General features: G+C 43.9%; 1 protein-coding gene across 3 annotated transcripts in view; it reads left to right on the forward strand.

The window, feature by feature from the left end:
* Nucleotides 1–12,223, forward strand: part of Ston2 (stonin 2) — a 166,312-nt gene extending 154,089 nt beyond the window's left edge. The window contains exons 8-11 of one of the 3 annotated variants that reach the window (XR_007593618.1): nucleotides 714–822; nucleotides 6,189–6,335; nucleotides 7,507–7,547; nucleotides 11,768–12,223. The gene's annotated coding sequence lies outside the window, so the exon portion shown is untranslated. Of the gene's footprint in view, nucleotides 1–713; nucleotides 823–6,188; nucleotides 6,336–7,506 lie in introns of all 3 variants that reach the window. The other 2 variants (XR_007593616.1, XR_007593617.1) reach the window with 2 other exon arrangements.
* The last annotated feature ends 11,921 nt before the right edge of the window (nucleotides 12,224–24,144 follow it).

Here is a 24,144-nt window from a genome sequence, read left to right on the forward strand (position 1 = left end):
CGCCCGGGGACCGTTTGTAGCCACTCTCTCATCGTTTTTTAAGAATAACATCCATGTTTGCCCACATGCCAGAGGAGGGTGCCAGATCTCATTACAGATGGTTGTGAGCCACCATGTGGTTGCTGGGAATTGAACTCAGGACCTCTTGAAGAGCAGCCGGTGCTCTTAGCCACTGAGCCATCTCTCCAGCCCCGGTATGTCTATTCTTGAAGCCAATGGTCTGTGTGGAACACGTTATTTTGGGGGGAAGGCAGAAGCGCAAGGATGAGGCTAGAAACCCATAGGGCTTCCTTCTTGACAGCTCTGCTGAAAAGTGACCCAACACTACTTCTGTGACCTCCTGGAGGTCACATCAAGTCATGTGGCCAGACCTAAATTAGAGAGGTAAGAAAACATACTTTACCTATTTAGTGAACTATAAAATTATAGACATAAAATATACTCATGTGAGCAGGTAACAGACTGGAGTCAGTAGTTTACCACACACGTACCCTTCATAATCACCAAGTCAGTATCTTTGTTCCAATTTCATCCGTTTCATTGACAAACCAAGGCTCAGTATCCTTGGAAACATGAGCTTTATGAAGTTTGGGGACAGGCTAATGAATGACGCCATTCTTGGGACTTTCCACGCCTGCATTCACTGAAAACTACCTAGGAAACCAACCCAAACTTTTAAGAAGATGTTTTTGTTCATTCTTTGATTTTCCCAGCCGACAGTGGACTACAGGCATGCTGGAACGCGCGGTCCCCCTAGCTGATCCCTGACCTTGCTCTGCTTGACTCTCAGTACCAGCATACCCACTAATGTAAACTACACAGGTAATTGTCACGTACTGTTTGAGGTCACCGAAAAGCTGGCTCTGGAAGTGGGGCTGTCCTTCCACCCCCATTTCAGATTCAGTCATGTTTGTCTTCATTGCCCTCCCAAGCTCCCTGTCCTGGGGCAGACTGGCCACTGAAGTCTGTAACAGGGAGATAAGGTGTTAAAAACACCACGGCCTTGAGAACAGTGAGAATGTAAACCATTTCTCACAGATGTTACCATTCTTTATCTCATGATATAATAAAGCCTGCAGAGGCAACAGAAGGCCAGGTGTGTGGGGTGAAGGCTCAGCTGGGAATTGTAGCTTACTGCTTCAACTTCCCTAAGTGATTTCTGCTGGCTATTAAAGCCTCCCCAATAAGATGCTGTGATCTCTGTGGTACATAGCATTAGAGTCCTTTGGATTGATTTCCTGACAGGTATAGGTTAAGTCATAAAGTTTAGATTTTGTTGCTGTAGTTTGGATTTCCTTGAGAGCTAAGTTGTTGATCACATTTCTAAGTATTTATTGATCATTTTATTTCTCCTTTTGAAAACTGCCTATCAGTGTCATGGGTTGAATGAAAATGGTCCCCATAGGCTCATAGGGAGCGGCACTATTTGAAAGGATTGGGGCATGTGGCCTAGTTTGGAGGAAATGTCCAAATTTTTGGAGGAAGTATGTCTCTGGCAGTGGGATTTGGGATTTCAAATGCTCAAGACAGGTTTCTCTCTCTCTCTCTCTCTCTCTCTCTCTCTCTCTCTCTCTCTCTCTCACTCTCTCTCTGTCTCTCTCACTCTCTCCTTGCTGCCTGCCAGTTCAGACGTAGAACTTTCAGCTCCTTCTCCAGCACCACTTCTGCCTGTGGAGTTCAGAGGGTATCTTGTAAGAGTCAGTTCTTGTTATTCTTTTTTTAAAAAATGCTGCAAGATCCCCGCGGCAGTAGGCAGCAGAAATGCTGTAGGTCCCAAATGGTGATAGCGGGCCATGTGGTGGCAGGCAGCAGGGTCTGGGAGCAGCCAGTCCCAGGCAGAGACGGCTGCTGGTCCCTGAGCAATGGCTGGTCCCAGGCAGGGAGACACATGGCTGGCGGGCAGAAGACAGAAACATGGATAGACACGACATGCAGGGTGAGGTTGAATGTTTATTCAGGGGGTTATGGAGGAAGAAGGGTGAAGGGAGGGACAGAGAGAGAGGGAGAGAGAGAGAGACAGAGAGAGGAGAGGAGAAAGAGACAGAGAAGGGGGGAAGCAGAGAAGTGGGGAGAGAGGCAGAAGCGAAGCTGCCTCTCCGAGAGGAAGATGGGAAAGAGAGCGAGCTCAGGCCGGAAGCTGAAGATCAGCCTGCCTCAGCGGATGGGGGAGGGAGTGGGCATGGCTTGTCTCTTAAAGGGACCAAAACTATAACATTTCTCCCCTCCTAGTGTGGGTTCCAGGGATCAAACTCAGGTTGTCAGCCTTGCTGGTGAAGGAGTGCTAAATGGTAAGCCATTTCACCCACCCATATTTTCTTTAGATTATTTTACATTTATGAGTATTTTGCCTACATATACCATAAAAAAATGGGCACCATTTGCCTGCAGTACCCACAGGGGCCAGAAGAGAGCAGTGGGTCCTCTAGATCTGGATGGTTGTGAGCCATCTTGTAGGTACCGGGAACCAAACCCAGGCCCCCTGCAAGAGTAATGAGTCCTCTTAACCACTGAGCCATCTTTCCAGCCCCTGCTCACTATTGTGATATCAGTCAAGCTCCTGCAGAGGATGTTTGTTTCCTTGACATTCTTGCCAGGTTTTTGTTTCCTCCTTTAGTTCAGGTGCTCATTCTTGCCATATCATATATTATATGGATATATGTGATCATATACATATATATGTGTGTGTGCTTACATACATATATAAGCACATACATAATTTTTTTTTGAGACAGGAACCCACTATATAGTCCAAACTGACCTTTAATTTGATAGCACTTGTCTCAGCCTCCTGAACTAGGAGGGCAGGTGTGGGCCATCAGACTTGGGAGAAGTACTATCCTTGATCCAAGCACCACTCGGGCGGGCGATCAGCATTCCTATCTTCCAAAAAACATCTCCTTTCAAAATATTTTTTATTTGATTACAACTCACAACTCAACGAGGCTATTATTTTATTTCCAGTCAGTCTGAACTCCCCATCCCTCCCCTGAAGCTAAATTGTTCATTATCATAGTTCCTGAGGTCAGGCAAGTGTCTTCTTGAAGGGAATGACTCAGGAATTGCTGGCCTCACAGCTCACATCCCATTGGATGAAGCTTAATCACAAGGGCGCAGGAAGTTCACAAATAGCCTCTTAAACTAGGTGTGGCGCTATACACCTGTAACCCCAACAGGTGGGAGGCTAAGGCCGGAGGATCAAGCTGGAGGCAGATCTAAGCTGCGTGATGAGACACCCCCTCCCCATCTCAAAACAAACAAACACAAACAAAAAATAAAAACCAAGAATCCCAAATACACTTTCTTACTAGGCAAGACTAGCACTGTGATCTGAAAATGACTCCTGAAATCTGTGTGTTGAAATTCAATCACTGCTGGGCAGTTGTGGCGCACATCTTTAATCCCCAGCTCTAAGGAGCCAGAGGCAGGCGGATCTCTGTGTGTTTGAGGCTAACCTGGTCAAAGAAAGAAAGAAAAAAGGAAGAAAGGAAGGAAGAATGAGTGGAAGGAAGAAAAAGAAAGAAATCACCATAGTAACAATGCTGGGAAATCAGGCTTTGGGGTGTTTAAGTTATGAGGAATTAACAAAAGGACTTAATAAAAGATATATATATATATATACTTGTATTTTATTTTTAACTTATTCTTTGAGGATATCATGGGTATATATAATGTATTTGATCATATCCACAATCCCCACCCCAACACCCTCAGGGTTTTTTGTTTTGTTGTATCTACTAAATCTAACTAGTGCTGCCCACACACCTACAAGGGTGAGGTCACTCACTGGGGCAGGAACCATGCCCCTGGAACAAAAACCTTCTCCTTGCCAGAAGCCCTCAACTACCAAACTCCCCTCAGCTAGGAGTAGGAGTGGCCCGTCCCTGCCCCCACACCTTCTGTGCTAGAAAGTCGTTGGTTTGACCTTGCAGGTGTTTTCCCGGAACCCACGTCTGCTGTGAGTTTGTGAGTGTGATGGTCCTGACACTTCCGGAAAAACAGTGATTTTTTTTTTTTTCAGCCTCCTGTCCTCTGGCTCTTACAAACTTTTCTCCACCTCTTCCAAAACCCTTCCCTAGGCCTGGTGGGGCTGAGGTGGGTGCCATGAATATTCATTTAAAGCTTAGCATTCCCCCAGGGAACTTATTGTCTGCACTCTAACCATCTGTGAGTGTTATAGCGAACCACTATGATGAGGCCCGAGAATTTTACTTCCCGACGGATATAAGAATATTGTCAGGGCTGGAGAGATGGCTCAGAGGTTAAGAGCATTGCCTCCTCTTCCAAAGGTCCTGAGTTCAATTCCCGGCAACCACATGGTGGCTCACAACCATCTATAATGAGGTCTGGTGCCCTCTTCTGGTCTTCAGACAGAATATTGTATACATAATAAGTAAATAAATAAATATTTAAAAAAAATATTGCCACGCCAGGCCCGTTATGCGCCACGCGAAGGAGAGAGCCGACACCGTGGTTTCCAAAGATTTCAGACTTCAGTAATTCACATAAGCAGGTCACTGATCCATCAGTGCTGCAGGACAAGGGCTCAGGAGTCTTATTTCTCCTGACAGCCCCAGCAAGGCAGAAGTGGGGTTTATTAGCACAAAAATCACCAACATCTGTTGCCAAGTTACAGTTACAATTTTCCCCAATCAGAAATCAAAGATGAGGGGCTTTCCTTGTGTGTTCCACCATCATCAACCAACATACAATGCAAGCCTGTTAGGCCAACCAATCATATTCATTTGCTCCTGCTGTGGTTAGGAACAGCCGGAACGTTTCTAGAGAACTAGAGAAGCACAATGACTGTGTCTGTGGTTTAGGGAGGAGGGTGGTCAGCCACTGGGAAGTCCTCAGCTCCCCTAGGGCTTGGGTACCTGAACTTTATTTCACCCTACAGGTAAAATGGAGTCTGGAGTCTGGAGCCAAAATGGCAGTATTCAGGCCAAGGTGCTTTTGCCTGCTCCCTTCAGATAAATGTTTTGAGCCATGCCTGATGACCTCAACTTGATTGCTGGGAGGAAAAAGAGAAAGGACTCCTGCAACCTGTCCTCTAACTGCCACTCTCTCTCCTAAGAATAAACAATTGTAATTTTCTTCCTTTTTTTTTTTTTTTTTTTGAGATAGGATCTCTCTGTGTAACTACCCTGGCTGTCCTGGAATTTGCTCTGTAGTCCAGGCTGGCCTTGAACTCAGAGATCTCCCTGCCTTTGCTGGGCTCAAAAGGCACTGTGTTAGCCCTGCCCTCTGTTGTGGTTATTTTTAAGGTTAAAAGGTAAGCATTTAGAAGGAGAGGCAAGGAGAGGAGCAGAGAGAAATGTAGAGCTCAATAAAAATCAATTTAAAAAATAAGACCAGAAAAAAAAAAAAGAAGAAGATAAGTTAATGCTATTGTCCGTTTAGCAAGACAACAGTATTAAGTTCACCCCTAAGGCTTATACCTCCCCAGCCATGGGTTTCTGGCCACGTTTACAGGCTTAAATTCCCTCCTGTGACTTGAACCTTAAATCCAATCAAAACGTGTTTGGTTACCCAGGTAATGTCACTATCGTATCAGTAGACATATCTTGCCAGTCTGGGCATGATTTTAGCTCTCAGGATTGACAGCTGGATAAGACTGTTGGTTTTTCAACTTCAGCACAACCTACACAGACCTCAAGAGCTAGCCAGTGCGGAGGAGGCTGCCTGACCAGTATCCCTTTGATTCCTCACATCCTGTGTCCAAAGTGGGTGGTGTTTTCACTACTCTTTAGGTGGAAGCTCTGCTTGGGCCCCTCCTTTCTCTTTCTCTCTCTCTCTCTCTCTCTCTCTCTCTCTCTCTCTCTCTCTCTCTCTCTCTCCCTCTCTCCTTACAGACCCCTGCCCCTGAGAAAGTCCATCAAATGGCAGCTCCTCCCCCTGAGATGCTCAAGACCATGCCTACAGGATATTTAAGACCCAGCCCATAGGTCTGCCATGTGATTTCTCTTCTGTTTTCTTCCCCCAAGAATCACTGTGGGGTGCTTTGCTCATTAAGCCTCGTCTTTTTTAATTTAGTTTGATTTGGATTACTATGTCAGCGGGGACTTAATATCGGGGTACAGAAAACTTTCAACTATCATATTCTGGCAGTCAACCAAGAGCCATGACAATAGTTTGTCTTGTTTTGAGCATCTCTAGACCCCTTGACCAACAAACTTTACCTCTTTTAGCCCTATCTGTTTCTTGTACCACAAGTGGACACAACTTCCCCTCTGGAGACTGAAGTAGCAATGTACCATCTTGGAAGTGGAGACTGACCTCTCAGCAAGTACCAAACCAGCTGGTGCCTTGCTCCTGGACTCCTAGCCATCAGCACTGTAAGATATACATTTATACTCTGTTAAAAACATTTACTTTTATGTATATGAGTGTTTTGCCTGTACTTTGTGTGTACTATACACATGCCTGGTGCCCACAGAAGTCAGGTGAGGGTACTGGATCCCTAGGAACTGGAGTTGCAGATGGTTTGAGCCACTGTCTTAGTTACTTTCTATGGCTGTAAAGAGACACCATGACAAGGCAACTCTTATAAAAGAATGCATTTAATCGAGGGCTTGATTATAACTTCAAAGAATTAGTCTATTATCATCATGGCCGGGAGCATGATGACATGCATGTTTGGGTGCTGGAGCAGAGCTTTATGTCCTGTTTTGAAACCTCAAAGCCCCACCCCAGCAACATACCTCCTCCATGGTCACACCTCCTGATCCTTCCCAAACAGTTTTTCAAGTGAGGAATGAGCATGCAAACACATGAGACTATGAGGGGGAGGGGGGCTTTCCCTTCACCCATCACACATGTTCTGGGAATCAAACCAGGTCTTCTCTGTAAGAGCAACAAGTACTCTTAACCTCTGAGCCATCACTCTAACTCCAAAAATGTAGATTCTTTTTTTTTTTTTTTTTTTTTTTTTTTAGTTTTTAGAGACAGGGTTTCTCTGTGGTTTTGGAGCCTGTCCTGGAACTAGCTCTTGTAGACCAGGCTGGTCTCGAACTCACAGAGATCCGCCTGCCTCTGCCTCCCAAGTGCTGGGATTAAAGGCGTAAAAATGTAGATTCTTTATAAATTCCCCAACCTTGGGAAAATATCACAAAATGGATTAACACGGCCAATTCAAACTCAAGGCATGTTATTATTAAAAGGAAATATAAATATTTCAAGACAGTCAGTTATGTGCCCCACATTCGTTAAGCCCAAATGCCCACCTACTCTGAGTCATCCCACAGCAGCCTAAAGCAGTGGGAAGCACACAGATACGGTGATTCCCTTAAAGACAGTAACCAAGTCTGCACAGCCATCATAGCTGTGCTTGGTCTATTTCCAGATCTCCAGCAATTCTTTGCCACTCTTTACAATGGGATTGTCAGACTACAGCTGTTTGCTTTTTTCTTAAAACAAAAATCAAGAGCACTCACCACCGAATCTACCAATCTAGCTACATAGTCTCTACTTCAACTCAGTTTTTCTCATTCTGCTCTTCTTTTACAGTACATGGAGCCCCAGCAATGGGATTGGGAAGAGGAGCACAGGTGAGCCAACCCCTCCTTTTATGCCCACGCCCATCTTCAAGCAATAACATTGATAGACAATAGACAGTGAAGGCTTGCAACTTCGCAGGGAAGCCTTAAGAGCAAATGGCTGTTAGTTTTGGTCATTTTCAGCTCTTGGCACATTAACGGTTACCCCACTACCACTCAGCCTTTTGGCAGAGAGCCAGACTGTCGTTCCAGGAACAGCTCATATAGCTCGTGGGAGCCACGGCGGGTACAAAAGACCCTGCCATTGAAGTATTTGGATCTGTGTCCCAGTGGTCAATTGCAGTTCGGACAGATTATATTTTTAGAACAGTTTTGGGCTCTCAGAGATGCCCCATAGACTCCCCACACGAGCGTGAGAACCGTGAGCATTATATTATGTTCAGCGGTGAAAGGCTGAAAGCTTTTCCTTTGAGATGAGGAACAAGGCCCAACTGCCTGCTTTCACTGTTCCTGCCCATCACATTGCTGCTGGAAGCTTGACTAAAAGCAATTAGGAAAGGAAAAGAAACAAAAGGCATCCCAATTGACAAGGAAAAAGAGTGAATTGACCTCTTGCCCAGATGGTATAATCATGTGTGTACAAACCCTGTAAAAACTTGCCAAAATTAAAAAAGCAAATTTAGCTCTGGAGAATCTGCCCAGAGGTCGAAAGTACAGGGTGCTCTTGCAGAGGACCCCAGTTCAGCTGTCAGCATTCACAGTGGGTGGAAGTTTCGGACACCTCTGACCAGGGTGGGCATCTGTATTCACATGCACATACCCCCACACAGACCACACACACACACACTTAAAAATTAAAAATAGCTGGGCAGTTGTGGTACATGCCTTTAATCCTAGCACTTGGGAGACAGAGGCAGGAGGATCTCAGTGAATTCCAGACCAGCCTGGTCTACAGAGCTAGTTCCAGGACAGGCTCCAAAGCCACAGAGAAACCCTGTCTCGAAAAACCAAAAAAAAAGTGTGTGTAGAAGATACTGTTGAGTAAAATGGCAGCCCATATAATGGGAAATGAATTTGTAAATCATGTATTTGACAGGGTTTTAATATCCATAACATAGAAAGAACTTTTACATTTCAACAGAACAACCTAATTCAAAAAGCAACAAAAGACTGGAGTAGAGATTTTCCCCCCAAAGATGCCAATGGCAAGTAGTGGATGGAAAATGGCCAACATAACTGGACCTTAGGGAGATGTAGACTGAAAACATAAGGTACCACTTTACAGTCATCAGATGCTTAGGAAAAACCCAGAAAATGAATGCAAAAGTGTGGAGAGTTTGGAACTTGCGTGCAACGTCAGTTCCTGCATAAAAGAACACAATTACTGTGCAAATGCTGCAGTGCTTTCTTAGAAAGTTAAAAATGTAATTTCTACGTGACCTGTCAGGTAATTCCATGTCTGGATCTACAGCCAAAATAATTGAAGGCAGGGTTTCACACCATTGTCTATATACTCACAGCAGCACTCTTTGTGACACCTAACGCACGAAAGCAAGCCAATGTCCATTGCCACACAAATGAAGAAGTAAAAGGCTGTTAATACATATAATGGACTGGAATACACCTGGTGCGGGAGAATTGTCTGTATTCTGTCAATCATATTTTAATAAAGCGCTGATTGGCCAGACAGGAAGTATAGGTGGGTCAACCAGACAGGAAGTAGAGGCAGGGCCAGGAGAACAGGAGAATACTAAGAAGGAGGAAGCCCATTCCTCCCAGTCCTGCCCAGATTCCGAAGAAGCAACATGTGATCTGCCCCACTGTGAAAGGTACTGAGCCACATGGGTAACATAAATCAGAATAATGGGTTAATATAAGCTACAAGCGCTAATAAGTAGCTTGAGCTAATGGGCCAATCAGTTTATAATCTTACGGAGTCCTCTGTGTGATTTTTTTGGGGGGGCTTGCTGGCTGTGGGGTACCGGGCAGGACATTAACCCCAACAAGCATTAACCCCAACAAGCCAGCCCCCTCATGTTACAGAATGGCACCCACGTGGATAACTGAATCCACAGAAAGCCTGAGAAAGCTTGGGAAAGAATAGAGTAAAGCATGTTTTCTTGGTAGCAGCAATTTCATTTTTTCGAGACAGGGTTTCAAGACAGTTTTGGAGCCTGTCCTGGAACTAGTTCTTGTAGACCAGGCTGACCTCAAACTCACAGATCTTTACCTACCTCTTGCCTCCCAAGTGCTGAGATTAAAGGCATGTGCTACTACCGCCTGGCCGATATGCTTCTTCTTAATCAAGGTAATTAGTCAAAGTCATACAAGAAGAAAGTAGACTGAGAGGAACGGGGATTCATTGTTTGTTAGGTATAGGATATGCAAAACAGAGTTCTAGAGGTAGTTGCTGGTACTGACTGCCCAACAACATAAATATTTTCGACATGATTAAATGCTACATTTAAGGTAGACATGACAGTAAACTTCACCTTGTGTGTACTTTACTATGATGAAAATAGAGAAAAATCATTTGATACCATGTCCCTACCCCAACCAAATACAACCCCATCTGGGGGTGGGTGCTCTCACAGTAAAGTTTCTCAAAATGTTCATCGTTTTCTCACTTCCCTCTGAATTCACTCCAGTTTATCATGCATCTCTACTATCACGCTAAGACACATTTTTGTCATAGTCCGTTAACATGACAGATCTAAGGTTCTATCTGCCGCCACCTGATGGGCCTCTCAGCAGCATTTGACACGTTTCACGGTTCTCTTCCTGACACGCTTCTCCTTCTCTGTTGTCCTCCCTCTCCTCCCCACCCTCCCCTCCTGACTGACATGCTCCTTCACGGTTACTTTCCCATCTTCCCGTTTGAGGGGGCCTTTTCTCCTCTGGGGTTCATCATCTAAGTATGAGACCGCCTCCACTTTCTTCCTGCAGCTCCTCCGGTGATCTTGTCAATCTTCTGGCTGTAGAGATGCTCAGGCCCCTCCCTTTGGCTGTTGGATTAGTGAGATAATCGCCTCCAAGGAAATGGAATTTCTCTAGGAGTCTCCTGCTGGGAGAAGGAAAAGGTCGGGTCCTAGACACCACCAGCCAGAGGAAGAGCCAGTCCTCAGGGAAAGGGATTTTACAGAGTTCTGACAACAGACCACCTCACTCGGGAGAGACCGCAGCTGAAATAACAATGGAAGGCAGTGTACCACCCTTTGAAGGGGAATGCTCACTCACGCACACCTTTTGCTGGCTACTTACCTGTTTAGCTGCTAACCTCCCTAGCCTGAGGAGTTCTCTGTGTTCAGGGACCTTGATTTAGCCTTCAATGCTGAAGAGAGAATGTCTGCTATTTAGAATACAGAGAATTCAGTTATTTAGCATACCTAGAATTTCAGCTGATACAGGGAAGTGCAACTTAGAAACCGTGCTAAAGATATTTTACTTTGCTTGGGCTCACAGGTTAAGAGAAGATGCAATCAGACGAAGATGAGGCACACCCAAGTAGGGACATGCAGTTCCCAAGTGAAACTCGGGGTATGGGCCCCTCAAGGGAGAGGAAGTCATTAATTTTCTTAGCATTAGCATGGCAGCTCTGAGGTTGCATCTAAAGGTCACTAAGCATCCTCTCTCTTGTCGGGAGCGTTTATCACAAGCTGTGGTGTGTCGTGACGCAATTACAGCTTATAGCAATTGATAATTTAGATGTCAACCCACCCGAGAGATTATTCTCAGATGGAGGAACCCTGCCTGGCAAAGCCGGCAGAGCCATTGCTGCTTTTATCTGTAATTTTGCTTGTGCAGTAGCAGCTATGACAGCTCCCATTACCATGCATTTTCATGTAATGTGTACATGGGATCTCATGATTACATCTCAATCTTATGGGCACACATGTTTGTGGAGGGTTAAAAGGATGACTTCTCTCGAAACTACATTCTCCATGTTACAGTGAGAGAATTAGAAGCCTGTTCTCTATCACTGGCCTTGCTGACAGAGCAGGCTGGCCAGACATATGTCCTTCTGGAGAGATCACAAATGGAACTTTCAGGGCTGGAGAGAAGGCTCAGTAGGTAAGAGCATTGCCTGCTCTTCCAAAGGTCCTGAGTTCAATTCCCGGCAACCACATGGTGGCTCACGACCATCTGTAATGAGGTCTGGTGCCCTCTTCTGGCCTGCAGACATACACACAGACAGAATATTATATAATACATAAATAAACATAAAAGAAAACAAATGGAACTTTCACAGATTTTTGCTTATCAAATTGCAGGTGTCTGGACTTGGAAGACCTAAGCCTTCAGAGGATTTATGATAAATTAGGGCCGTGTTGCACATGTCTGTCCTTATTCTATCTCAGCCCTTCAAGAGACCAAAGCACCTGACTAACCATGTCCACACACTTTAGAAATGGAAAATAATGCACATACTCTTTGCCTTTTCTTTAGATCTCTCAATGGTTTAGTTTTCTTTCTTTGTAACCTTGTAGTGTCCCCTATAAAAGATGGCTGGACCTCCTCACAGCTGCAGCTGTGGTTAGCTACAAACTAGCTGATAAGTTTTGCTACATATCTTCAAAGAATGTCTGTGTCCCTGAGAATTTTCCTTGTTATTTTTTTTCTATTACTAGCAAGTTGCTAATAAATGGATATATAGGTGCTTGGGAATTTGTTACAGCAGAAGAAAAGACTGAGGAGAAATAAGATGAAGAAGAAGAAGAAGAAGAAGAAGAGGAGGAGGAGGAGGAGGAGGAGGAGGAGGAGGAGGAGGAGGAGGAGGAGGAAGAAGGAATGTAGTATAATGTCTACTTAGAACAAAAGTGAATTGGAACAGATATTGTAACAGAATTGAAATTAGCATTGGGACAGAGAATTAGAACAGAAGAATTATAAACAATTAGGAGAGAGAAACAAAGAACACGTGACTAGAAAAGATGTGTCAGAGAAGATTCTTTTTGTACAGCCATCAGACTTTAGTTCCTACATTTATTGTGACTTCTTTTTTGAGCTCTTAGTGAAAGTCTTCAAGGCAGGTCTTTGAAGGTTTTCAAAACTCTTTCTCCCCCTCTCCTCTCTCTGCTTCTCTCTCTCGATGCCTTGAACAGAATTATGATCTTACAAGGTAACACTGAAAGCCACTAGGGTTGTACAAGGTGTTAGTTAGTCCATGTCCTTTCCTTAGAAATGGGGTTTCTGGTGCAGATACTAGAAACTGCAGGCTTATGGTTGGGAAGAGAAAAGGGATTCTTGTTTCACACTGAAAATGGCTTTGCCCAGATTCCAGAGTGAGGGGCATCCTTTTCCTATTCAAACCTTCAAAATTCCCCTTGGCTTTCTGTACTGCTTCAGTAATGAGAGCCATAATTAGAATTTCTTCAAGAAATTCTGCCCTGGGGAAAGAATAGGCCTAAACTCTGGCTCATAGAAAGGTTCTTCTCACAGTTTTGATGACTTATCTCGTAGCGAAGTCAATACATGCACATTTCCTGGCATTTGTCTTGTCTTTTCTGTGAATTCTAACACTGCTGCAAGGCAGAGAGAAGCTGAGAATTTTGCTTCCTCAGTTCTAGACAAAACTGTAAATACATCCTGTGTTCCTCTTCTCCTAGTTTTTATTAGATCAGTGCACCTGAAATTCTGGTCACACCGAGGCTTAAATAAACAGAATTTACAAAACCTTTCCCACCTGTGACCCCTTTCATTTGAGTGTGTGTGTGTAATTTTGTTGAAGTTTTGTTTTTGAGACAAGGTCTCATTGTGCAGCTCTCGCTGGACCTTGTAGTCCAGGTTGGCCTCCAATTTATAAGGATCCAGCTGCCTCTGCCTCCCAAGTGCTGGGATTGAAGACATATGCCACCACAGTCAGCAAGAATGTTTTTTTTAATATATTTTATTTTAATGTTGTAATTATGTGTATGTTTATGCACAGAGTGCAGGGTCCAGGTCCAGGGAGGGCAGAAGAGAGCGTCAATCCTCTAGGACAGCAGTCATGGTTGGAAGCTGCCAATGTGGGTGCTGGAAATTGAACTTTGGTCCTTTGGAAGAGCAGCAAATACTCTTAACTGCTGAGCTATCTCTCTAGTCCCACACCTGAACATTTTTCATGTATCCTCAGGTATATACGCACATAAAATAGGTATAGAGGGCTGGGCATGTAGCTCAGGCGGTAGAGTGCTTGCCTAGCCTGTGCAAAGCCTTGCTTTGCATCCAAGTATCACATAAACTGGCCTAGCAGCACATCTGGAGGTGGAGGCAGGAGATTCAGAAGATTCTCCTCAATTATCTAGGGAATGCAAGGGCAGCCTTGAGCTGAAGTGTTTCCAGGCAGCACTGCCTGGCCATGCATGATGGGACAACATGCGCAGTGCAAAGCGCACAGTGTGCGCTCAGAACTAAGCCTACGGCAAAATCACATGATGCCACACAAGCAAACCCTGCTAGAGATACAGGAGTCTTACACTTCGGATTTGAAATTAGGTGTTGGTTAATGTGCATTCAGAACCTTTTTATTTTTGCCAAATGCTTCGTGATACCCACCTTCAGTCATGCAACCCCGAACACATTCACCACCCACAGTGTAAGACACTATGGCCTAGAATACTCTCTGAGGCTCCATAAACATTTGTGGGAGGAAAAACTGGACTCAGTGTCTGGAATCCTGGCACTCTGAAGAGGCTGAGTTCAAGGTCACCTGTGGCTACCAGGCGACTTCAAAGCCAGCCTGGGGCCTATGAGACCTGCCTCAAAATGTATGTTCTGTTTTATTGAATGACTACAAAAATAATTTAATGATAATTAGACATAAAATATAGTCATAAGATATATTTTAAAACAGGAGTACATACAAAGATTAGAAAAAGAAGTATTTCCAGATATTTTTGAAGTAGGGACAACTTTAGTTTTCCTCTTGTGACAGAAGAAAACAAACACAAGGATTAAGAAAAAATACCATGAGCACATTCACCATAATTGTCCTTTGAATGTATATGTCTAAGCAAAACATACAGCAATTATGCCAAATACCATCACTTTCCAAATGTTTAAAGCCAAGCACACAGGGGTTGGCGAGAATGGAGTGAGGCAAGGGGGGAGCCAGTGGAGGGGAAGAGAAGGAGAGCTAGGAAGGAGGGATTTAGACCTGCCAGTCTTTGCCTGAAATTAGAATTTAGAAGCAAATATGTGCGGAATTTTCTTTTAAAATGAAGCCATTGTTACGAACACATCTCACCACGGAGTCTGGAAATGTGAAATGTTTCCAGACATTGTGCTTTCAGGGCCTGGTGTTTTGTTTTGTTTTGTTTTGTTTTTTTCCTGGGATCAGGCATATTTTGCCATCCCATGGCCAACTGACAGTACTGAATGTCATTTACCTCACATAATATAACACAATATCCCTGAAGGCTAGAAAGAGAAAAAAAAAAAACATCATTTTAATCTAACAGTTACCGAGGAAGAGTGCAATAGATTTACACTTGAAAAATTGGTGTAGGACAGCTCTCCCACCTGTCACAGGCAGGAGGGGTCAGGGTAGAGGAGTGGGGGATGGGAAGGATGGTAGTGGTGAATGCCATTTTATAGATGAAGTAATTTGCCAGTAGGGAGGACCGAGCTTGAAACCATTTGACTCTGGGGCACAGGCTCCCAGGAACTGGAGACAGCAGGATCTTTTCCAACATACACTTTCTCTTCTGATTACTGAGCAGCCTTGGCCCAGGCACAATTTATTTTTCTGTTTCCATAATGGGAGGTATGCCATTGGCCCATTAAGTAAAATAAAAAGAATTCTCCTTCCCAATTTTCTACCACTAAATATGACCATCCTACCATCCTTCATTTTTCTTGTCTTATGGAAGCATTTACAATTCATAGTGGAACTAGATGGCAATGTTTTCCAATAGAAAGAATCTCACTAGACTATGACCATTTTTTTTCTTTGCCAAATTCAGTAATTGAGAAATTACTTGCAAACTGATGTAGAAGCAGAGAAAATCAGTTATTCAAATGATTTTACAAAGGCATTTTGTTTGTTTTTGGAGATGGCGTCTCACTCACTATGTAGCCTGGGTTGACCTGGAACTCATTATGTAGACCAGGCTGGCCTTGAACTCACAGAGATCCAGCTGCTGAGATCAAAGGTGTGCACCATCATGCTCAGCAATTGCAAATATTTTTTGATGACTAGGACAACTATATTTAATTGGGGTGAAGTCTTAATTACTTTATTTACTACATAAGTTTCTCTTATCCCAAACTTATATAATTTATATAAGTATTTTATATAATTAAGAAATCTGACAATTTTGGAGAACAAGATGTTCCAATGCAAAACCCTCATGTGCTCCTAGGCAATTCCATTTGCTGAGACAGGTGCAAAGAGCCTTGAACTTGTACCTGTAAAATTTCACAAATAATGATATGACCTTGGATGGTTATTGCTTAATCTGATTTTCAGCTTCCTGCCCACAATACAGAAATAGCCTCACTTACCTTTCTGCTGTTAGGGCAAAACACCTGAGAAAAACAATTTAAAAAGAGAGAATATTTATTTTGACTCAAGTTTTTTACATGTTTCATCGATGGTGGGCTGTTTTCTTCACTTTGGACCTAAGATGAAACAGAACATCATGGTGTTGGTAACTTAGGGTTGGGAGGCTGCATCCCTCATAATGTATAGAAAACAGAGAAGGGGAGTGGTTAGGGTTCAGGACAACAGACCCTTCAAAGGCAGGGACCCACCTCTGCCAGCTAGGCTGTTCAGCTATGAGCTCAAGAGTGGGTTAATGAACGAACCACTCATCTCTCCATAGCATACCACCTGGGGACCAGTGCTCAAGCCATTAAAGGCCCCTGGGGAACCATTTTCATGTCCAACAGCAATACTGCTATAGATCTAAAGGAGATAGTATATGATTAAAGTTTTTGAAATGGGGCTGGAGAGATGGCTCAGCAGTTAGGAGCACTTGCTGCTCTTATAGAGGACTCAGGTTCAACCTCCAGCATCCACATGATGGTTTACAACCACCCATAACTCCCATTTTCAGGGGGTCCAGTGCCTTTTTCTAAGTATCTGGAACACCAAGTATATAAGCCATACACATACAAAAAAAGTCCTTAAAGAAGTTTTTAAAAGCCGGGCGGTGGTGGCACACGCCTTTAATCCCAGCACTTGGGAGGCAGAGGCGGCGGATCTCTGTGAGTTTGACCAGCCTGGTCTACAAGAGCTAGTTCCAGGACAGGCTCCAAAAACACCACAGAGAAACCCTGTCTCAAAAAAACCAAAATAAAATAAAATAAAATAAATTTTTTAAAATGCTAAACACAGTGGTATAAATTCCCACTAAATTGATTGCCAAGTTGACTACTCATTCTTACTTTTAATGTCTTTTTTGTTGTTAAAATATCTATTCTGTTTGCCTACTAAAACAAACTTACTTACACATTAGGTCTTGGTTATCAAGAAAACATTTGAATGGCATCCGTTAGTTTTTGTGTGGTTCTCCCAATTGATTTTGTTATAAAAAGATGATTCTTAAGTATTTATGCAGATTTATTACTTTCCTTTACTTGTTTAATTATTTTTATTTATCTTATGTGCATTGGTGTTTTCTTTGCATGCATGCCTGTGTGAAGGTGCTGGATCCTTTAGGACTGGAGTCACAGGCAGTTGTGAGCTGCCATGTAGGTGCTGGGAATTGAACCCTGGACCCCTGGAAGAGCAGCCAGTGTTCTTAACCACTGAGCCACCTCTCCAGCCCATACTTTATTTATTTATTTATTTTTGATAATTAAATCTTTTTTTTTTTTTATTTTTTTCGAGACAGGGTTTCTCTGTGGCTTTGGAGCCTGTCCTGGAACTAGCTCTGTAGACCAGGCTGGTCTCGAACTCACAGAGATCCGCCTGCCTCTGCCTCCCCTGAGTGCTGGGATTAAAGGCATGTGCCACCACCGCCTGGCTGATAATTAAATCTTAATTTCAATTTTTGTCTTACTATGTTGTAGGAGGTTGCTTGTTCATTTCCCGACCGCCCATACTCCCGAAATAACCACATAGAAACTATATTATTTAAATCACTGCTTGGCCAGTCACTTAAGTGTATTGCTAGCTAGCTCTTATATCTAGAATTGACCCATTTCCATTATTTTATATTTTATATAATATATAAAACTATATTATTATATAATAATTTATAATAATTATTATTATGTATTATAATATATAACAGTGGCCTGCCAGCAAGTTTCCAACTAGCAACTTGCATCTTTCTCCTCTGGCGGCTCCATGGCAGCTCACTGACTCTGCCTTCTTTCTCCCAGCATTCTGTTTAGTTTTCCCCTCCTAGCTCTATTCTGCTAAGCCACTGGCCAAAACAGCTTCTTTATTCATTAACCAATAAAAGCAATACATATACAGAAGGACTTTCCACATCATCACTATGTACCTGTCTGTCTTGGGACTTTATGTAGACCAAGCTGGTGTCTAATTTGCAAAGATCCACCTGCCTCTGCCTCCTAGATGCTGGGGTAATATTTCCTTTTTCTTTTTAAATATATGTTTACCTATTATGTGTAGTGTTCTGCCTGCATGTGTGTATACAGGCCAGAAGAGGGCACCAGATCTCATTGCAGATGACTGTGAGTCACCATGTAGTTGCTGGGAATGGAACTCAGGATGTCTGCAAGAGCAGCCAGTGCTCTTAACCACTGAGCTCTCTCCAGCCCCCTAGGTAATACTTTCTTCTAGATGGGGTCTATGATAATGGTCTTTTTGCCTATCTTAAAAACTCTTCACAACCTTTACTTAGAACTGTAACTTCTACAAGGAAGAAAGTTTTGGAGAACAATTACCTACATGTGATAGCTAATCATGTCACCTGGACTAGATTCAGAATCACCTTGGAAACGTCCCACTGGTATGTCTCTGAGGGAGTTCCCAGCTAGGTTTAACTGGGGGACTATTCACCCTGACTGTATGGGTGGTACTATCCCATGGGCGAGAGCTACACTGAGCAGAAGGTTGGAAAGGAGGCGGCCAGGTGAGAACTATCATTCAGTTCTGTGCTACCGTGTGACACAATGGGACCGATTGCCTCCTGCTCCTCCCACCACGCAGGGACAGACTGCAATCAAACTGTAGCCAAAGGAAGCCTCTAGTTTAGTCGATGTTCTATTGCTGAGAAGAAGCATGATGATCACAGCCAACTTTTATGAAGGAAAGCATTTAATTGGGTCTTGCTTACAGTTTCAGAGGTTTATTCCATTATGAGCACGGTGGGGAGCATGGCAGCATGCAGGCAGACATGGTGCTGGAGAAAGAGCTGAGAGTTCTACACCTAGATCTACAGGCATCAGTGAGAGAGCCCCTGGGCCTGGCTTGGGATTTTGAAACCTCAAACCCAACCCCAGTGACACATTTCCTCCAACAAGGCCACACCTCCTAATCCTTTAAAAAAGAGCCTCTCCCTAAGCATTTAAATATATGGACCTATGGGGGCCATCCTTATCAGATCACTGCACTTTCATTACCACGTTTGCTGCGTCTGTCTGGTGTTTTGCCAGTGAGAGAAATAACTAATATGCACCATTCCCAGCTTTCATGCAGCTTTAGCACCCCTAATGTACAAATCTGAAGACTCTCTGGGCCTGCTGGGAAATACCTGTAGTACTGAAACACGTAAATCTGAAGTAGGAAGAGTCTGAGTTTTATACCAGCTACATAGCAAGATCATGCCTATATATCAATTGATTGATGAATTAAAAGTGGAAATGATCCAAAATTAAAAACTTTTTGAGTGCCGAAATGATGCTGCTGGGGAGAACTCCATGCCTGGCCTCACCTGAAGGAACACCCTCAATGGTACAGGCACACTAGAAATACTGTGTGAGATTCCCTGCAGGCTGTGTGAAGCATTAGTGAATTTTGTGTTTAGACTTGGGTCCCATCCTCAAGATGGTTCATTTGATAAATCTGGAAAAATCTGAAACACTTCTGGTCCCAAGCATTGGGTAAGGAATGCTCAAGCTGTAATAGGTAGTAATTCTCTAAGACAGCAACACAAGCACCCTAATTTTTACCCGTTTTACCTCTCCTAAACCACTGCACTTGTGATTCCAGTGGGCCTAGAAAGCTGAGACCCAAGAATCAGATATAGAGGAAACCAATGTAATTAAACCTGACATTTAGTGGTGGTTACATTTATACTGTAGTACCAGGCTTTCTTGAGAATTTCCACCAAGTCTGGAAGATAAACCTTGTAAAATATAGGACTATTATCAATGGTAAAATAATGCCTCATTGTGCTTATTTGTAAAAGTTTTACTTTAAAGAAAGATTTATTTTTAGTTCATGTGAATGAGTGCTTGTGAGTTTATCACCTCATGTAGTGCCCTCAGAGACCAGAAGGATCCCCTGGAACTGGAGTTACATACATCTGTGAGTAGCCATGTGGGTACTGAGAACTGAACCCCAGTCCCCTTCAAAAGTGGCAGGTGCTCTTAACTGCTGGGCTATTGCTAGCTCCCTAAACTTATATGTCTCATGTTTGTGCATGTTTGTGTGCGTGTGCCTGCCTGTGTGGCTGCCCATGCACAGTCAGTGGCATATTTCTTTTTCTATTGCTCTTCAATATTTCTGAAATAGTGTCTTGCATTGAACACGGAGCTATTTTGGCTAGCCCAGCTGGCCAGCTGGCCCTGGAGGATCCCGCCTCTGCTTCCCTGCACTGGGCTTATAGATATGTTCCACCATGCCTCCTACTGTGCCTGGCTTTTATGTGGATCTGGGAATCCAAACTCAGGTTCTTGCAAAGTAAGAACTTTCCCCACTGAGTCATTTCTCTAGCCCTTTATTATTTATTTATTTGGTCTCTTTATGTAGCCTTGGCTATCCTGGAACTTGCTGTGATAGACCAGGCTGGCCTCAGACTCACAGAACTCCTCCTGTCTCTGCCTCCTAAATTCTGGAATTAAAGGTGTGCACCACCATTCCCAGATAGCCCTTTATTATTAAAACCCTTTAATAGAACATTTCAAATAAATAAGCACAAGAGTCATATCTGGTGGTATGTGCCTTTATCCCAGCACTTGAGAGGCAGCGGCAGGAAACTCTGCAAGTTTGAGGCCAGTTTGATCTATATAGCAAGTTCTGGGACAGTCGAGACTATATAATAGAGAGACCCCCAACTCAAAAAACCCCCAGAGAAAAAAGAAATTCTTAAAACAGTAGGTCCGGTGGTGGCACATGGCTTTAATCCCAGCACTTGGGAGGCAGAGGCAGGTGGATCTCTGAGAGTTCAGGCCAGCCTAGTCTACAGTGTCAGTTCCAGGACAGCCAGGGCTACACAGAGAAACCCTGTCTCAACTCCCAGGCCCCAAAATATAATCTAAATAATAAAATAGTGTAGTGAAACCCATTATACCCTGCATTCACTTTAAACTGTGTTCAACAATAGTCAGTGCTATATCATTCTCCTACCACTGTGGTCATATTTTCCCCCTTCTCTTCTGTTTGTTCTATTTTTTTTTTTTTTTGGTTTTTCGAGACAGGGTTTCTCTGTGGCTTTGGAGCCTGTCCTGGAACTAGCTCTGTAGACCAGGCTTGTCTCGAACTCACAGAGATCTGCCTGCCTCTGCCTCCCGAGTGCTGGGATTAAAGGCGTGCGCCACCACCACCCGGCTGTTTGTTCTATTTTATGATGTGGGAGTGTCATATCAATCTGTTGATTTCATTGGTTGAGCAATAAAGAAACTGCTTGGCTGGCCCTGATAGGTTAAAGTATAGGTGGGAGGAGTAAACAGAATAGAATTCTGGGAGGAAGAGGAAGTGAGGTCAGACTCTGCTCTGCTCCCGGAGAGACCTGACAGCTCTGCTCTGGAGCAGAGACACGCCATGCTCCGCTCTCCCAGGCAGCTCCGACCCAGGATGGACAGAGGCTAGAATCTTCCTGGTAAGCGCACCCTGGGGTGCTGACACACATCATTAGAAATGGGCTAGTCCAGGTGCGAGAATTAGCCTGTAAGGGCTAGAGTTCATGGGCCAAGCAGTGTTTAAATGAATACAGTTTCTGTGTTGTTATTTCGGGCATGAGCTAGCAGGCGGCCGGGGTGATGGGGACGCAGCCCCGCCGCTCTTATTTCAACAATTTTAAATGTGCTTTTTTTTTAAATTTTTATTTATGTGTAGGTGTGTGTCTGGAGAAAGACAGAGACCATGGGGCAAGAAGTGCATGTCAGAACCCCTGAAGCTGTAGGTTGTGAGCTGTCTAACGTGAGCAGGAATCTGAACTTGGGTTGTCTGGAAGAGCAACTGCTCTTAACTGCTCGGCCTTTTCTCCGGCCCCACGGTGTCTCTTTTAAGGATATCCTCTTTTAAGGATAGTTCTTGTTAGGTTGAGATACTATGTAGGCAATGTGGCAATTCAACCTAACTGGTGTCCTTATCAAAAGAGAAATTGGGGAAACAAGAGAGAATAGTTTGCAGAAACCAGGGATCAGGCATGGTACTCAAAAGGCTGAGGCAGGAGGATTTCCATGAGTTCAAGGAGTCTGGGAATAAACAAGGAAGGGATAGTCACAAAGAAACAAGACAGTAGGAAATACTTATTGAGAACAGGCACACGTCATTAAGTCTGAGAAATCTAATGACCATCCATCTGCACACTTAAGAGCCAGGAATCCAATGGTGTAATCCAGGGTGATCCCAAAGGCCTGGAAAATCCCGGGAACCAGCAGTGTAAGACCAGACAAGAGTTGGTAAGGACGTCCTCCAGACTATACAGCCCCTCCCCCACACCTGTTGGAGACAGGGTCTTTCTATGTAGTCCTAGCTGTCCTGGAACTCACAGGGATCCTCTTGCCTCTGCCTGAGATTAAAGGTTTGCCCACCATGCTTGGTTTATGCAAGTAGTCTCTCTCTCTCTCTCTCTCTCTCTCTCTCTCTCTCTCTCTCTCTCTCTCTCTCTCTCTCTCTCTCTCTCTTTTTCTTATACTGTTTATTTGTGACTTCAGCCCTAGGTGTATGGATGTTTTGCCTGCACGTGTAGATCAGACTGACCTTGAACTCACAAAGATCCGCCTGCCTTTGAGTCCTGGGATTAATGGGGAGTGCCACCACCGCCCAGCCTCCTGAGTGTGTGTGTGTGTGTGTGTGGGCCATCACTGCCTAACCCAAGTTCCAGAATTGTGATATAAGATCAGAAAATAACTGAAACTTGTTGACACACAATCATTGTGACTGAAGGGGTATTATAGCTAAACAAAGAATTAGGAACGACGTTGTAATGGAATCCATGGTGACTGTTTAGAAGTCAGATACATGGGTATTGGAGAGGGAACAAGTGTTAGGAAAACATTAATCAAGTGCCAGGCATACTGCAATCGAGACAGTACAGTTAGGGAAACGTAGAGCCTCCTGTAGTCTGATGGTACGGTCTTTTTCTACAAGACTGTTTTTATTTATGGATATACATGTGTGTGCCCCTTGTGTGCAGGCACTAAATGAGCGTGAGCAGTGGTGCTTGTGCGTCTCCTGATACGGGTGCTGCAAAACAAACTCAGTTCTCTGGAAGAGCAGCAAGTACTCTTAACTGCTGGGCCATCTCTCAAGACCTTAAAGGAATCCTTAAAAAAAAAATCCAATTGTACTGATTTCACAGAGCAGACCAATGACACAGATCTCATCAATTCTTTATGAAGGTTAACTCTGTAGAGTAGGACATTTATAGACTCTCTTCTATATTCTGTCTTCAGCAGTTGTTGTTTTTTTTTTAATATTTATTTATTATGTATACAATGTTCTGTCTGTATGCCTGCTGGCCAGAAGAGGGCGCCAGACCTCATTACAGATGGTTGTGAGCCACCATGTGGTTGCTGGGAATTGAACTCAGGACCTTTGGAAGAGCAGGCAATGCTCTTAACCACTGAGCCATCTCTCCAGCCCTGTCTTCAGCAGTTTTAACTGATGGGAAAACACTTGATTATGTAGTTATGAATACCACGTTGAGGGGAAAAAACTAGGTGAAAAAAGTTACTAGTATGTATGCATCATAACATGGAGACTCATCAGGAATGGGCCTCCTCGGTTTCCCAGGTGTTACCGAAATGTTAAACATGCTCAGAATGTTGACTGGATCGCAGCTTCATATACTGAGAACACTTATGTCCTGTTAATTATTTTAAAGTGCCTGTGCAGGAAACTGCTGAGCCACTAAGTGTTTAGTGGATGGATGAGTGAGCGGCGTGTGCCTTTCATCCCGGCACTAAGGAGGCAGCCCAAGGAGGATCTCTGTGGGCTCAAGGTCTACAAGCTCTCTAAAGCAATCCTGGCTGTCCCGAAACATAGACCCTGACTCAAAAAAATTAAAGCAGAGGATAGAACTGGTGTTGAAGAAATCCCAGAGTCGGGTGGGGTGGCACAGGCCTTTAATTCCAGGAGAGGCAGACAAACCTCTGAGCCTGGGCTACAAAGTTAGTTCAGAACAGCCTTGAAAAACCTTGTCTCAAAAAACAAAACAAAAACCCCAAACCAACAACAAACAAATCCCATAGAAATCTCTCAAGAGCCGGGAGGTGATGCCGCACGCCTTTAATCCCAGCACTCGGGGGCAGAGGCAGGCGGATTTCGGATTTCGGTGAGTTCGAGACCAGCCTGGTCTAC

This window comes from Alexandromys fortis, unplaced genomic scaffold, assembly GCF_014885135.2.
Source record: "Alexandromys fortis isolate MF-2015 unplaced genomic scaffold, M_Fortis_MF-2015_v1.1 scaffold_47, whole genome shotgun sequence".
NCBI classification, from domain to species: domain Eukaryota; kingdom Metazoa; phylum Chordata; class Mammalia; order Rodentia; family Cricetidae; genus Alexandromys; species Alexandromys fortis.